The sequence below is a fragment of the Protopterus annectens genome, chromosome 6.part0, assembly GCF_019279795.1.
Source record: "Protopterus annectens isolate FY-2018-M chromosome 6.part0, PAN1.0, whole genome shotgun sequence".
Lineage (NCBI taxonomy): Eukaryota > Metazoa > Chordata > Ceratodontiformes > Protopteridae > Protopterus > Protopterus annectens.
The window spans coordinates 1,869,963,795-1,869,980,240 of record NC_056737.1 but is presented as its reverse complement, the minus strand read 5'-3'; positions in this window follow the sequence as shown (position 1 = coordinate 1,869,980,240).

Below are 16,446 nucleotides of genomic sequence, written 5' to 3'. Positions count from 1 at the left end.
GCAATGAAATCTCTTCAGAGGCACAGGCGAGGAGAACAAGTGTTGCTGAGCTCTGTGGGTACGAGTCAAGAGCCTTACAAACACTCCAGAGTTACACGATTATCTAAAACACAAGAAAAAAACATGCAGAATCCCTTTAGTAGGGCCAGAACTGCAGGCATTCAACAATTAAGTACCATCAAGAAATACAAAATAGTAAATTACACAGTAACACTGCCAGTAAAGCTTCTCAAAAGTGCAGTTCTCAGCAATCAGCAAGCAGTACAATAAGCACTCAAAAATGATTTAAAAATAATTTAAAATGCAAAAATCAGTAGATAAAGTAGACAAGTGACAAAACAGTACAATAAATCTGTTATCTGACACGTATGGCACAGGATTAGTTCAGGACCCTCTCAGAGGGTGGCAAGGACACCAAGCAGCTAGAAACTCTGTGAAAATGAGGATTTGTAGCAGGGTAGGTTAAATCAGGAATGATACTGGTATGCTGAGAGGGGATTCAGTATTATGGATCTATGTATAACAATGAGTGGGGAGATTACTTAATTAGCTTACACAGCTAACAATAGCAATCAAGGCCGAGGAGAATGAGAGGCAGAGGCAACATGAAAAGGAGATGCTGACTCTTTGCCGGAGTCATGGAAGTAATGAAGAAGGGAGTAACCAAACCCCAGAAGCAACAAAGGTCAGTAAATTTCTTCCACAATTTATAGAGGGGGATAATTTTGATAGTTTTATTCATATGTTTGAGAGGGTATGTAGACAGTATAAGGTTGACCAAGGGCTCTGGGTACAGTTCCTGATCCCCTTACTCCATGGTAAAGTTGTAACTATAATGTCTAAACTGTCTGATACTGACTGTTTAAATTATAATGTTGTAAAGAACTGTTTGCTAGAATATTTTAAGTTAACACCTGAAGTTTATAGGAAAAAGTTTTGTGAGCATAGTCGCAAGGCAGATGAAAGTGTGTGTCAATATGTTGCTGAACTAAGCACTTATTTCCATAGGTGAGTGAATGGATGTCAGGTCACCACTTTTGAAGGGCTGGCAGACCTTTTGGTGAGGGGAACAAGCCCTTAGCACTTTGTCTGAGGACATAAGAATCTAGTTAGCTGATAGACAATGCAATACTGCAGATGCGTTGGAGAAGAAGGGAGACCTATACCTAGCAAGCAGGACATCACTGTACAGGAAAAGGACAACCAGTGCTGCTCATGGGTCTAAAGGAACCCGTGGTGGGCAGCTCAGACTGCCTCAACAGAGTCCACCAGTAGCAGGGGAAGCCATTAGTCCAGGTACATGTCCAGAACCTAGTGTTAAAGGTTTTAAATACAACCAGTGGGACCAGTGGCCATGTAGCATATAGATGTCTATGAAGGCAAGGCAGGGAACAAAAGGTGGGACAGCCAGTAAGTGGGACTGACAAAATGCCAACAGTAGGTTGTCTTGAGACAATAAGGGTACCAAACTATCACAAGAGGTTATATCCTATCTTAGTGAATGGGAAAGAAGCCATGGCAAAAAGATTCACAGCCTCTGACCTAACCATTGTGAAGCCTGCAATGGTTACAGTTGAGCACTTCTTGCTTGGGCAGTCTACTCCAGTCAGAGCTTTAGAAGGGACCCCATTCCAAATACCTTTGGTTAGGGTTCACCTTGACTGGGAGGGTGGAAAAGCAAGACAGCCAGTAGATGTGTTTCAGGATATCTCTGCAGATGCCCTGATAGAGAATGATTTTGATAATGCAATACCATGTGTGCATGCAGTTACACGCAGTCAGACTTGGAAACAAGCATGTGGATCTGGTAGCCTGAAGAGACCCAGACCGACCACACATTTGCAGCCAGGACTGGTGAGGTGGTTATTCAGTGAGGAAGCTACCCTGTAGCAGTGAGACTGAAGGTAAGCCTCAGCTGCTTGTGGGTACTGGTGTTCCCTTGGACAGAGTGACTGCAATGGCAGAGGTGAGTATTAGTACCCAGGCAGACAGTGAGGCACTGCTGTCAGAGGATACCAGACTTCCTGTGGAAGCGGAGCTGGGCAGCGTTACAAGGCCTGAGGGAGGTAGCTAGTGAGGCACCTGATTCTCAAGGGAAGGAACAATCTGTATACTGGAACAAAGGGTTACTGTATAGAGAGTGGACCCCTGAGGGAGTGCTAGAGGGTGAGAGAATACAGCAGTTGGTAGTGCCCAGAGCCTACCATCTGGCACTTCTAGCCATAGTGAAAAATGAAATGGCAAGTAAGAAGACTGTTGGAAAACACCAAAAGAGCACTCCTCTAAAAGTCCAACTCAGTTTATTCAGTACACATAAAATGCTTTTCGTCTGACCAAATATTCAGACTTCTTCAGATGAATACATTAGTTTCATATCAGTCATCTTGAAGTCCAGGACATAGTCATGTGTTCTTAACTCTCCAATAGTGACAAAACTACACTTAAACTCATCTTCCACCTAACTTGTACCTCTATTAAAAATTAACAGCACCATTCACACTTTCAGTCTTCATAAACCTGCATTGACTAGTTATTATTCCCTCCGTCAAACATACCCAACATAAAAAGTATTTATGAAAATATGACAATGTAATGTAATGTAAATATAGGTATAAATACAATGTCCCTATGATTAAAAAATGAACATACATATAAAATATATATATATATATATATATATATATATATATATATATATATATATATGTGTGTGTGTGTCTGTGTGTGTCTGTACCATTCCAGTGTCTCATTTTCTAAATACAAACATCAGCTATTCCAAACTGTTTGTTATGACCTTATCTTGTTAAGCACTTTAATTTCAAAATACATAAAATTGAACATGCCTCGTTGAGACCTGAATAGCTATAAGCACTTAACAAAATTTGCCAATATAATTCAACATCCAGTTTCAATAAATTAAGCCAGCCTCTAATATCTGGTAGGATCTGATCAATTACGTGAAAGCTGAAAGAATGTGTACTTTCTTGCTTGATATGTTTGGCCAGTGCATTCTCTAATTTACTTCTTGACATGGCATACTGATGTTCATATATACGTTCCCAAAATTTACGCACAGTTTAGCCTATGTAAAATGTGTGGCAACATTTACACTGAGTCAAATAAACTACCATTTTGGAGTTACAATCAAACTTCTTGTTTATCCTGTACTTAGTGCCTCCAATTTCAGATAGAATAAATTTCATGGTCACACTTGCTACTGTGTCTCCAAATACTCATCTTTTTCATTTCTCCCCTTTTCTTCATCAGTCCAGAAAGATAGTCACTAAACAACAAGTAGTAAGTTTGCTTACATAAATTAGTGAGAGACTTGATCTCTTCTTCTCTCTAATTAGAACAACCACTATCTCACTGTCCCACCTGTGTCATAATGTCACCACTCTCACCACATCTATGCAAAACTAATACTCCTTATAACAATCCAAGTGGCCCCAACAATTTTCACTTGCTTAATTTCTTCACTTCTCAATGTTATATGTAACAATATTTTTATAGTTGCTCTACATATCATACTATATTACATTATCAACCACCTTCCCCCTTTCTAACATTTTCATAGTTAGGCTGCCTCTTACATTCATTGTCTTAATTGTTAGAAATCACAAGTAATATTACAGTATCTTTTACAATATCTTACCTCTCTGTATTATAAACAGGCCTGTGTCTATTTCTAATGAATTATCTGCATCATATATAACCATGTTAGCTATGTTCATACTCTTTTCCTAAATTAATGTTTATGTAGGCTATTGTAAAGCAACATATATGTGCACTTTCCTTTATTTTGTATTCCTTCTGATATCAGGTAACTGTTTATATATATATATATATATATATATATATATATATATATATATATATATATTTACACACACACACCCCTGGGCCTCCACTGAAAAAGGGCTACACAGCTCAGTTGGACAAACCCGGTCAACAAATGTAAAATAAATATATATATATATATATATATATTTATATATATATATATATATATATATATATATATATATATATATATATATATATATATATATATATATATATATATATGTCAGATTATCGAAGTTCCAAAGACCATATATCAAAATTTTGGAACTTCAAACATTAAAAAAAAATTTTTTAAAAATCTATTTTTTTATATATTTATTTTCTGTATTTTTAGTTTTAGCAGTGGGTCAAGCCCCGCTGAAACCCCCTACACCCCCTGCTGATTAAATATACCAACTCTGAAATCCTGCTACATTGCTGAAAAGGGTAAATTTCCTGTTCCACACTGTACCATGATCTCCATTCAAAACTTTTGAAGTTTCAAAACTTCAATAACATGGTCCTGAATTTATGTGACCTTCGAAGTTTTGAAACTTTGATAATCTGTTAGGGATCATATATATATATATATATATATATATATATATATATATATATATATATATATATGTTAAATTTAGAGATTTTATCCTGGGGCCTCCTCGGTTTTATCCCATTCACACTTTTCTGGTAAAAATAAATGAATATGTGTAGGCAACTGATACATATATCAAGACAGAAATTAATGAAGAACTACACGTTTTATGGTTCAGAGGTGATGTAATTGTGTAAAGTACAAGAGAGGTAGCATTCTGTATTTGTCACACATCATGATTGTAGAGATGTATGTCTCTGACATATTGCTATGTTTATTGATTGCTATCTGGATCTTTAGAATGTTTATGCTATATACTTTGGCTTTTTATAATGTGCCCAGTAATAATAATAATGGTTTGTGATTACCAGAGGTTTCCTAAAAAAATCAAATAATGTGGCAATTAGTCCTGCACCTCTTTAAAACTTAAGTACTGAAGGAAGATGCATTTTAAATAACACATGTTTAAATAAGTATAAAGTGCAATTGCTCTTTGTATTTATGAGAAGACAATTCCATAGAACATGAAAGCAACACTGACTAACGCAGTATAATACCTCCATATTCAGTGACTATTAGTCACACAAAATAGAGAATGTAGACAAAAGTGCTCAATAAAAAAGGCCATTTCCTATTCGGAGACAATCCAGCTACTGTGATTTAGCACAAAGACATGCAACACCACAGAAGGCTGTCTCTACAGCCCTGCTAATTGCTAATGAGTCATTCTGGGAGAGAGGCATAAGCTAAATTAGCCATTTGTCCTCCCCCCCAGAAATGCCTGCAGTAAGATATTTATGCATCCAAGCAGTTCAGAGAATCAGTCGGCTGCTCAAATTAATATGGCTGCCCATGGATACTTGTATTAATAAATGGTCAAAAGCTTGTGTTAATGAGCACTGCCAAATGCTTATGTTCACCCAGTGTGACAGAGATAAGTGCCAGGGAGTTTAGCAGAGAGGTCGAGTTAGGGGGGTATATATGGTTAGATGATGAGATGCATCTGTAAGCGGATGTGAGTGATGGTTGGGTTAGGTATGGTAGGTATATTTGCTTGTGCCTGTGTGTGTGTGTGTGTGTGTGTGTGTGTGTGTGTGTGTGTGTGTGTGTGTGTGTGTGTGTGTGTGCGCGTGTGCGCGTGTGGTGGAATACGCGAATGTGCCTACGAGTGTGATTGGAGGGGTGGTTGGTTTCTGTGTATGTGTGGTGTGTGTGTGGGGCTATTATACCTCTACACTCCCCTAGAATAAAGAGCAATGCCTGTAATATTGGGGATTGGGATCACTAGACACCAGCATGCCTTAAAGACACTTTATAAATTAAAAAAGAAAAGAAGACAATGTTCCTTAGTGGACCACCAGACATCAGAGATGCTCTAATGAGCATGCCTTAGAGCCACTTAATTAAGCAAAAAGAAAGAAAATGTGGGTTGAAGGGTGACCACAAGACAAGAAAGTACTAAAAAAGAATCAAGCCCTGCACTCTGTCGCTGAGGATATTAAACCGCTGTAGCACTACTAAACACCGTGAATATTCTAAAATATTACCGTGTGTTTAAAAAAAGCAGATGTAAAATGAAAGGGCAGAAATGGTTTTGAACCTTTCCCCCCTTTATGCAGCAGAAACATTAGCCCACCATACTAATTCATTTATGGTTTTTTTTACCTAAGAAGTATGCGGCTGTAATATTTAATATGATCCAGTGCTTGCAACAATCTGTGAGTCACGAAGTACAGTGTGTGGTGGTTTCAATACAATGCCAGCAGGAATATTAAATGACACTAGGGAGAATATTTAAACTATTACTGGGACTCAGCTGCAACAGCTCTAGCATCAATATGCAGTTTATGAATATTACCATTATTGACTGCAATGATCTGTGGATTATGATGGTAGGGACAAATAAATAAGTAGAGATATCAGCGAGATTCTAACAACTCAGGGACAGGTAAGAAATATGCTGCAGTCTCATTCTGTTAAGCATCCCAGATGATCACATAGCTTTGGTTACTGCTCATTCTTATTAACACTGCCCCAACCTACTTGAAACTCATTAGTTCCCACACAGTAATCATCTGCTCAGCAAAGCAAAGAAGGCAAAAATAATCTTGCCAGTCTTTCAATATGGGACAAGCTGTTTGCCTTTGCCCATCACTGACTGCTCCCTGGTGGTCTTGTATTGGCATTCCTAGCTAGCAGACCTCTCTGGTTGCTTCAGACATTCAGTATAGAAAAAGAATATTGTTATTGGAACCTTGGGTAGCAGAATACATCCCTCAGACTGATAGTGCAGTAGCCTATTTGGTCACTTTCAGAATTTCAGATATTTGCTTTACAGATGTATGTGCAAATCAGTTCTGACCTGAAATGCCTAGAATCTGACAGTTTAGGCAATTATTTCAGCAAAATTCAAACAGACTGTGACCTGGATTTCAATGGTTATTATCGGAAATATCAAGAAGGCTGGTATAACCTTAGTTACAAACTATACCTTGAACTTGAAACTGTTACAGCTTTATTCCACTGCAGCCCACAAAAGAAAAGAAGTCTGATGGGATACCTCTAAAATAGTAACTGAAGATGCACTTGTTAAGAATATATGCCCTCTAGTCTGCTCCTAAAGGATAATCCAGGTTGTGCACCATGGTGTAACAATGATAGACCTTCAAACTGGATCTGCCTGCACATTTAAAAGCAGAACAAATAACATTGCCTTACACTGGCTGTCACAAACAAATGGCACCACCTTATACCAAATGCTGCCAAGAATGGTCTCTTCTCCTCTTGGCACCAAAGGATTCCTCTCATTTTGTATGTTTTAATTAGCTAGGGTGGGGAAATTGCTGCACAATATGCACACAGACACATTTCAAGTTGCATGACTTCCCGGAAAGGAAGAGTCAGGAGCATACATTGTCATTTGAATTACTATTTAAGCATTGCACCCTTAATGTTCAAACAATGGATAGATGAGATTTTATTAAAAGTAGCTTTCATCTGCAGAAAAGAGTTACCTTGTAATGCATTGATTGTACACCCTTTTATGTTAAAATCATACTGTATAGCTTTAGTCAAATATATATTCATGTTTGTGAATGAAGCTCTAACTTCTCATATTTCACATAGAGAAATGTAATTAAAAATAAAGCTTCACAAACAGAAGTGATTTCTGTATCTGGAGGTCTCAATGGATTATTGTGTGTGTCATGTACTAGGTGAGTTCACATTCATAAGATTAAATGACAAAAGAAAAACTGTCATCAGATTAATTTAAATAATGAAAACAAAGAACATGAAATGGCTGACTAACCCTGTAACTTATGTCTAACTACTGATCTAGGGAATGCCATTTACTGTTTATGAACGACTGGACAATTGATGTCTCTTTTTTGCAAAATTCTGCAACAAAGCTCATAAGTATACAAGCTTTAAACTAGGAAAAGTAATAAGTAAATTATTCTTGCATTTCTGATTAATGTTTTTGTAGCTAACTGAGCATATCACCCAGAAAGGTGAGATGAATGAGATTTCTAAATTAGCACCTAATTGTTTCATTATTCAACACAAACAGGTTAAATGACTTGAAGGCTAGCATATGCAGTTAAATAAGAGCATCCTGAACCATTGTTCACAATTACTGAAACAGAACAGTTAAAAAGTATGAATAGTTGATGCAAAAAATACATTTCATTTTACTAAAAATAGCATACTGAAATTCCCATATCCTACCTAAAACTAAAAAATAACGCTTGCATAACTGTAAGATAATAGAAAAAGTGTGGTACTATTTTAAGTGGTCCTTCAGATGAGTTCACATCCACTGTAGTTTGTGGGATGTTGCAAATGCATATATAAAACAAAGCAAATATTTAGTGTCATATGGCAAAATGTATAATTTCTCAACTTAGACGCACATACAAAAAGTATTTGATCACACTAAAGAAGAGAATGCGTACTGCTGTTTCTTAGTAGCAGGAAAATGGTATTTCTGTGGTAATCTGTTAGAGTAACTACCAAATAATTACGATGTGGTCACATTTAAGATATCTTGCCTGGTATAAAAGTGGACTAAAATAATGTTTTTAAATGTATACTTTAAAATAGTGCAACTAAAGTGCATGCAAGTACAAGACAGAAAAGTTAAAGTGTAGTAACATCATTTCATTTTGTAAAAAGTGATGTTTTACTTAAGAAGGCTTACAAAAAACTGATGGGTCAGTATTCTAAGTCCATTTAACCATGACTCCACCATCTATGACCATGATTTCCTAAAGCCAACCAGCTCACAAAAAAATCTTAAAAGCAGACTATAGATCCAGTAATATAGAACTATGAATACCTGTGTAAGAATTCACGCTATCATCCTTTGAAGTATAATTGACCAACAAACTTCAGTTGCCATGATCCTGCTTTTCAATTCTGTGATCGTGGTCTGATAATCCAGGATGTAAGTACATATATAATGATCCTGAATTCTTCATTAAAACTTTGTAGGATGTGGAGTGAGCTGATTATGCACTGAAATCAACAAAAACATAAGTTGATTATGCACGTCAGTGAGGAGAAATATGATAACCAAATAATAACTACTTCCCATACCCTATTCAACACTGTTATGATGAGGACTTGTGTTGCATCACACAAAGAAGCCTCCACAGTACAGTTTCAACAGCAAACTAGCTTTATAAGTGCTATTACATTTTGCACCATCACACAAATAAAATGTGTTTGCTGTTTCTTTGACATAATCAGGTATGTTATATACTTCCAGAATGTGAAACAATTTGCAAACCTTCACTTTTTTCTCAACTAGCACTACATTAAAACAGCTAAATGTGCATGTACTACAAAGACTGAACCTCTTTGATCACACTAATCCTGTGGTCCAAGGAGTTCCCAATTATGCTCCAAAAATGTGAAAAAGGCAAGCTTGTTAAGCACCCCATAAACACTGCTAAGATTAGGCCTAGCACTAGAGGTTAACAGTAGACAGTTGAAGATGGTGAAACAGTGGCAGAAAGCAAAACTGCTTTAAAAGCCATTATATATTTCATTATGCCTCATTTATGAAAACAATGTTTGACAGAACAAAGTGTATGAAAGCTTTTAAAGCCATTCATTCACTAGAGGGACACTTCATTTCTGTCTGCAACAGTTTGGCAGTGTTAAGTGTTTTATCAACTTTCAAAAGCTTTGGAAGCTATTAAACACTTTACTCTACTATATTTTATTCTATAATTGGTTTTACATGGATCAGATAAAGCACCATGCACTACAAAGAATTCAGAATGGGTTTCATTGATCAAAACCAATATTATGTGTCCTTTATGTGGATGCGAGAATTCACTTCTCAGGCTCGTCTTGAGATAAATTTCTTAGCATCCATGTTGAGAACACATATTTTTTTTTATAATCAGAGGTCCTGTCATAATCTTTTATGTTATGATCTCTTGTGGTTTATATCAGCATTCACCTCTTAAGCTTTGTTTTGCTTCATTATCAAAGTGAATGTCTTCATATTCATGTCTTGAATGAAGAACAAGAGGATTATTATCCAAGACCTGACCATAACCCTTTAAGATATACATATAGCTTCTCACTGTTGTAGAAAGTGCTCTTTGCCCAGAACTTAGAAGTCCATTGGAAAGAGTCCATTCTAGTTTTTGACAGTTTGGATTCTTCCCAAAAGTGTGAAAAGTTACATTGATTAAGAAAACAAGCAACGCTTTCTGCTCAATATAGAGCAACAAGTATAATTTTCTATTTATAGAAAAAATTACTTTGAAACATAGTACCCATACTGTGACTCCTGTTCTTAGCTACTGTGTAATGCCCCTTATGCAGCAAAGTAGCTTACCTTATCAGACTTATAAACCAACATCCAGATATGCCTGACTGATACTTTTCAATACTGCTGTAAAGATGCCCTTTGGTTTTGGTATGCTGGCTTATTGGAGAAATATAGTAAAAGGTTTTTACAGGCTTTGAGTAGCTTTTCTAAAATTCCACACCTAAAAACATTCAGCTTTTATTACAGAATATTTAGATCCCCCATTTCTAGTTCTGGCAGCAGTGAAAACGCAAAGATAATAGTCTATCACCATAAAACCATTAATTTAGGCATAGTTATAAGATACCTTCACATTTTTAATTGTTTTTGTTAAGCCTGTGACTATCATGCAGAAAACTGAGATGGGTAAAATTATTAAATCAACATCTGTTTAATTAATCAGTAGAACTTGCCCTGGGATTCATTAACAATCATGTAGACTTCACTTATGCATGTTGCTCATCTCACCTACAACCCTTATAAGCACCTATTCATGGCCAGCAGAAGTGTTGGCGGCAATGAAAAGGTGCAGGAAAGCTTTAGCACACAACCATATTATGTGAGCATGTGTAGACAACTTATAAAAATATGGGAAAGTTGAAATAATTAGGATGCATGGGAAGTTAAATGAGGAGAATGTGTAAATAATATAATGGGATTAGTACAGAAATAAGTGAGAGGGAAAAAGCAGAAAATGTACTGAGATAATGCAGTCAAATGTGATTGTCACAAAAAATATTTTTAAAATAAATGCTTCCACAGTGATGTAATGATTAAACCTGTTCACAATTCCTGACCAATGCACATAAAAAGGAAAGGACATGCTAACAAAGGATATAAGAAGGGCACAAAGCAACAGTATAACAAAGGGAAGTAAGTGAGATATCAGTGTTAATAACATGCTGAGTTGAGGTAATTAGTAGGGACAGTCGATACTTTAGGAGCTATTAGCACAGGCTGCAGTTATTGAATATGACATGTATATGCAGGGAATTTATGTGTGCTAACCGACAGTACTGCTATATTTTCCACTTCATCTAGTCATGCATATCAGAAAGGGACATGTTTTATAATTTGTCATTTTCAGCCATAAGACAGGGGGAATATTACCTTTAATAATGTATTAGACAAGCATGCGTTGTACATTCATATAAATACTAAACAGTAATATAATAGCACTCAAAATACACAAGTGACAAATGAGAACACAAATCTGATGAGATTTCAGTGGTTCAAGTTCTCCATTAGCAAATGGAGTGCATCTACTACATGATTATACAGGACATGCTCACTAGACATTACAACAAACACTGCCGTAACAGTATGTAAACAACATAAACACACAAGAAAATGTCATGACATAGGCCCAATCACACTTTATGATGATCTTGCATCATGACCTACACTAAGAAATGTTATGTAAGCCCTCATTTCCTATAAAGCTCTACAGTGTGAAAAAAGCAATTAAAGTAATACATAAATATTCGGATGAAGACATGCAATGTGGAACATTATTATTTGGAAAATAAGTAATGCTTCTGAGCAATCAGTAACATACTCAACATTTGCATCTTGCCATACTCAAACATGTGGAAGGACGGATATCAGAAAGCTGCTTATCAACCACTGACACCACAGAAATAAGCATTAGGGTTGCCACCTTTTCAGTTGGCCAAAGTGGGACATTTTTGTCAAAATGTGAGATTTTGCATGACAAAATATACCCACGACCAGTGCAAAGGACAGAACTTCACTTTTTGATAAAATAAAAGCTTATTCTGGTAGCATTTAAGTTACTTATTCTATTTCTTATGACATGTAAGTGCTTCGGTTCCAAAATAATTGTTTTATGCAAGTATTAAAGAAAACTTTACAACTATTCTTGTCCTAAAATCTCAGGACAGCTGCCATTTTTTAGTTTTTTCCACAGGACACGACTGCCCAAAGAGGGACAGTCCCTCACAAAATGGGACAGGTGGTAACTCTAATAAGCATAGTGCTTGTGTCATGAAGAACACCCTTGATGGGCTTGCAGCACTTTCCTTTTGTAATGGGTATGGATCCCCTGCATTGGAGTGAGAGACCTTAGAAATGTGGCCCTTTGACTGTGCCATAACTACTTTCTTTGCCTAAGCCACTCCTATCTGACACAGTTATCTGACAGACAGATGTTACCAGATTCCAACCCCTGCCTATTATAATACACACTCTACAGACCTATGTATTGACTGTGCCTGCCACAGGAGATAGCAATGAAGCTTGTCACAAATAAATGAAATTAATGTGTGAAGTAAGAAAAGACTTTTGATGATAATTTGTACAATATTAATTTGTCAAAATGATGACAAGGCAGTACTATGTTAATGTTCACACAGCTGTGAGCATCCAATATAAATGTTTCTTGGTCAAATAATTTTTTTTTCTGTTGTTTTGTATAATAACTCTCCCAGACTTGAAACACACTCTATCTGTGTAGATATGCTATACAAGTCAGTACTCACGCATGAGCCACAGGAGTACTTACACCATGACATTTGCAGCACAACCATTTCACTGCCATGAAATTACAAAATATGCTTATATTTCTTTATCCAATGTAAAAATGGATACAAATAACTTGATGAATTGTTGTCCGTGTAATGTCGGTACATCCATATAATGTTGCACTTTGCTGGAATTGAACTGCAAGCTATACAAGTCCATTGACTAACTTCATGTGCATGAATTACATCAACCAGAGTAGACGTCTTAACACAGCTGTGAGACTCCACCTTTGTGAAGTCGTTGTAGCATATGATTGTATTGCAAACAATTTGTATGACATAAAAGGGATGGGGTGCCCTCTCCCACTGTAAGTGTACACATTATAACTGTGATGGATGTCATTCATGCATAACAGTATAAAGACACACAATGCTTACAGTCATTCAATGTGGGTTTTGAGCACCTGACTATGTTGTGACATAAGTGACGTGATATTATGAAGAATGAATGTGCCAAGGTACAGTTATTGCTACAATTGTGAGATATTTGGGTATTTGAAGGCATAGCATCATGTTATTGCTGCAAGGGATATATGTGCCTGTAATTTCTTTAAAAGACTATTGCAAAATGTAAACAGCATTGGCTGATGCTATTTATACCCAAACCCATGTGATGTGTAATGCAGTTGCAACTGTAACAGTAAAATGGCAATAATAATCAAGATGTAGAATATCATATAAATGAACACATGACTTATGAAGACAACATACGGATTGTTATCTCATTTCCTCATGCCACAGGAAAAGTCTCTGTAATTCTCTTAGGAAAGCCAAATTTTATCAAATGGCATTATCAGCATCAGCTAAAGCTTTCCTCCTTGAGAAATGGACAGAATTTCTTGTTAGAAGACTCCCCAGTTATAAATGCACACAGCAGATGGATGGGTGACAAAATTGGTGCCGTCATGTGCATTCCCTATTAGGCTGACACAGCTGAGTTTAAGGAGTAATGACTGAATTTAAACTAACTACCTAAAATCACAATGTCCAGAACATTGCCTGAAATATATGTGCCACATAAGATGTTGGTTTACAGTTGTGACACTCCACATTTGTATGGATGGCATCACCAAGGGAAGAGAGTGTACTTCTGACTGGATGATCTCATCAATGTGGTATACAAAAGATGTATGTTCTAAAAGTGAGATAAAGTGCAGATGAGTTGTTCTCCTGAGTGGAAGTGAACACAGCACATCTATTGTAGAAGCTTTACTTACCTGGCACTGGAAACACACAAACATACAAGTTCACCAGTGTCAGATTTGAACCACTTACCTAACTAGTTACATAGTCTAGATAACACATTATGAATCACAAGTGCTGCAGGAGAAGTCTGACTTTAAAGGTGTGAAACTGCACATTTGTAAGTATTAAAACCTCACTGTTTTGAAGACCAGCTACCATGCATCACATGTTTTAGTACAAATGCATGTGTCTGGACAGGCCAACATAACAACACTGTGCGTGTCACATATAATTACACTGCACATTGTGTTACTGTGAGTGACGTGTACCTGCCTCTGAGTATTGCGTGTTAATGACAATCATAATTGTGAAACACCAGATTGTCAAGCAACTATTCATGACAGTTCATACCAGGATGATTGCATGTAAATAGTGACCATTTATGATGTGACTGTCAGTTATATTGGCTAATGCTTGCATGAGCATTGACAAGGCAAAAACACTTCCTAAATATGACAGTGCACTTCTGAATAACACTGCTGAATTATGTGTGAAAAGGTTATATATCACTGTAACAAAGCTGCAAGTGTAACTAGTGGAGTGCAGACATACATTAAGAGACTGAATTAACTGAGTCAACATCACTGTGAAATCCAGATAGCTTGGTTTTATAATCCCATTAACACATGAAAGTTGCACAACTTACTCACATAATTTTTTTTTACCTCTTTCCCTGAAGCCCACCACTGGCAAGCTCATCTGCACATCTGCTAGCTAAGCATTAACACATGTGTAATCATGTATTGAAGTGTTGAACTTAGGCTAAGAATTAGCAGTAGTGTATGGTGCCCTGAGCCAGCCTTCATGCAAGTAAGAGGTATACACATCCATACATACATGACAATGTTCTGTCAGTCACTGACAGATTTGAAAAGACTATTGTGCTTCAAAAACAGAAAAAGGTTCATAGAGACAGGATGGTTTATGAAACTAATTCTACATATCCTGCTTTTGCAAATGATAATAAAAAGAAGACGACTTTTCAATTTTTAAAGATGCTTCCACCCTTAAGGGAGTGGAGAAAACAGATACATCCTGTACTACTGGCCCTGGTTTTTCAAATACTATGGGCCCAGCCTATGGAAATAATGTGAGTAATGGTGACATAGAGGAAGTACAATCATTGCAAGAACAAGAAATTCACCATTGTACTTATAATGAAAATATAGCAGGTGATTTTTGGAACTTCCATTATATTCTCCAGGGCGCAATTTGTCTTTCAACAATAACAATCTTGAAGTCAGGTCAAAAAGCTCAACTCATAGAAAAGCAGGCAGCCATTTGCTGAGTCAGAACAGAGGGAGAAGTCATGGGCAAAAGAAAACAGACTAACAAATGGACAGTTGGTGAGTTATAGTATGGAAATATTTAATTTATCTGACTTCAACTTGAATTCAACCCATGTTTAAGTTCTTGAGTTGGGTTTTAATTTTGTGCCAACTTATAGGGCCAATTTAACTGATAAATTATTAGAACTGAAGTCTTTTTGCAAGGAAATTAAACTTAAAATATTTGTTAAAAGATATTGGTTCACCCAAGATTTTAAGTAGACCATCTGTGTTTAATCCTGCATTGAGTAATATGTTATAAATATATGAACAGGTTTGTGAAAATTAAATTAGAGAAATTTTAAACAAAGGGAGTAATAATCACTTTTTCTTTCGTCCAGGTCCCCCTCCCACATCCCAGGTGGCTGCCACAAGATTGACTGCAGGTGGAAATTGGCCTCTGTGTGTGTGTGTGGAGTGGTGTGCCTTTGCCGGGCGGCTTCGAACCTCCGACAAAACAAAACTCCACTGCCATTCAATGTGCGGGAAGGTGATCGCTGTGGTGACCCTACTAAGAAAAATCGAGAAAGAAGAAGAAGAAGAAGAAGGAGTAATAATCACTTTTAATTTAAATAAAAAAGAGAGGGAAGCATTGCATGATTTGAAAAGGAACTGCAACCTTAGATTTATGAAGGCCGAAAAGGGTGGGGGTTAGTCATATGAAAAATAATGCATACATTACTGCTATAGAGAGAATGTTAGGCAATGCTGAAGAGCATTTGTTTGTTTCTCTAAGTGACATACATAAAAGTTATATGTTCATTTATTCCTGTTTATCGGAATATCCTATGAACAATGTCATCAATTCTGACTTATATAATTTTTTGAAAGGAGAAAATCCAAAAATTGGAGTTCTATTAGTAATCCCAAAAATTCATAAATGTCTTGCTCAACCTCACTTTAGAGCTATTGTTTCATCCCCTAATAGTTTTACAGAAGGGAATTCCATTTTTCTGGATACTATTTTGCCTTTGTATATAAAAGATTCTTGGGACCTTTTATACAAGTTAAGTGATTTTAATCATACTTATGAGTATAAAGAAGAAAATACTTGTATGCTTACTATAGACATTTGTTCCT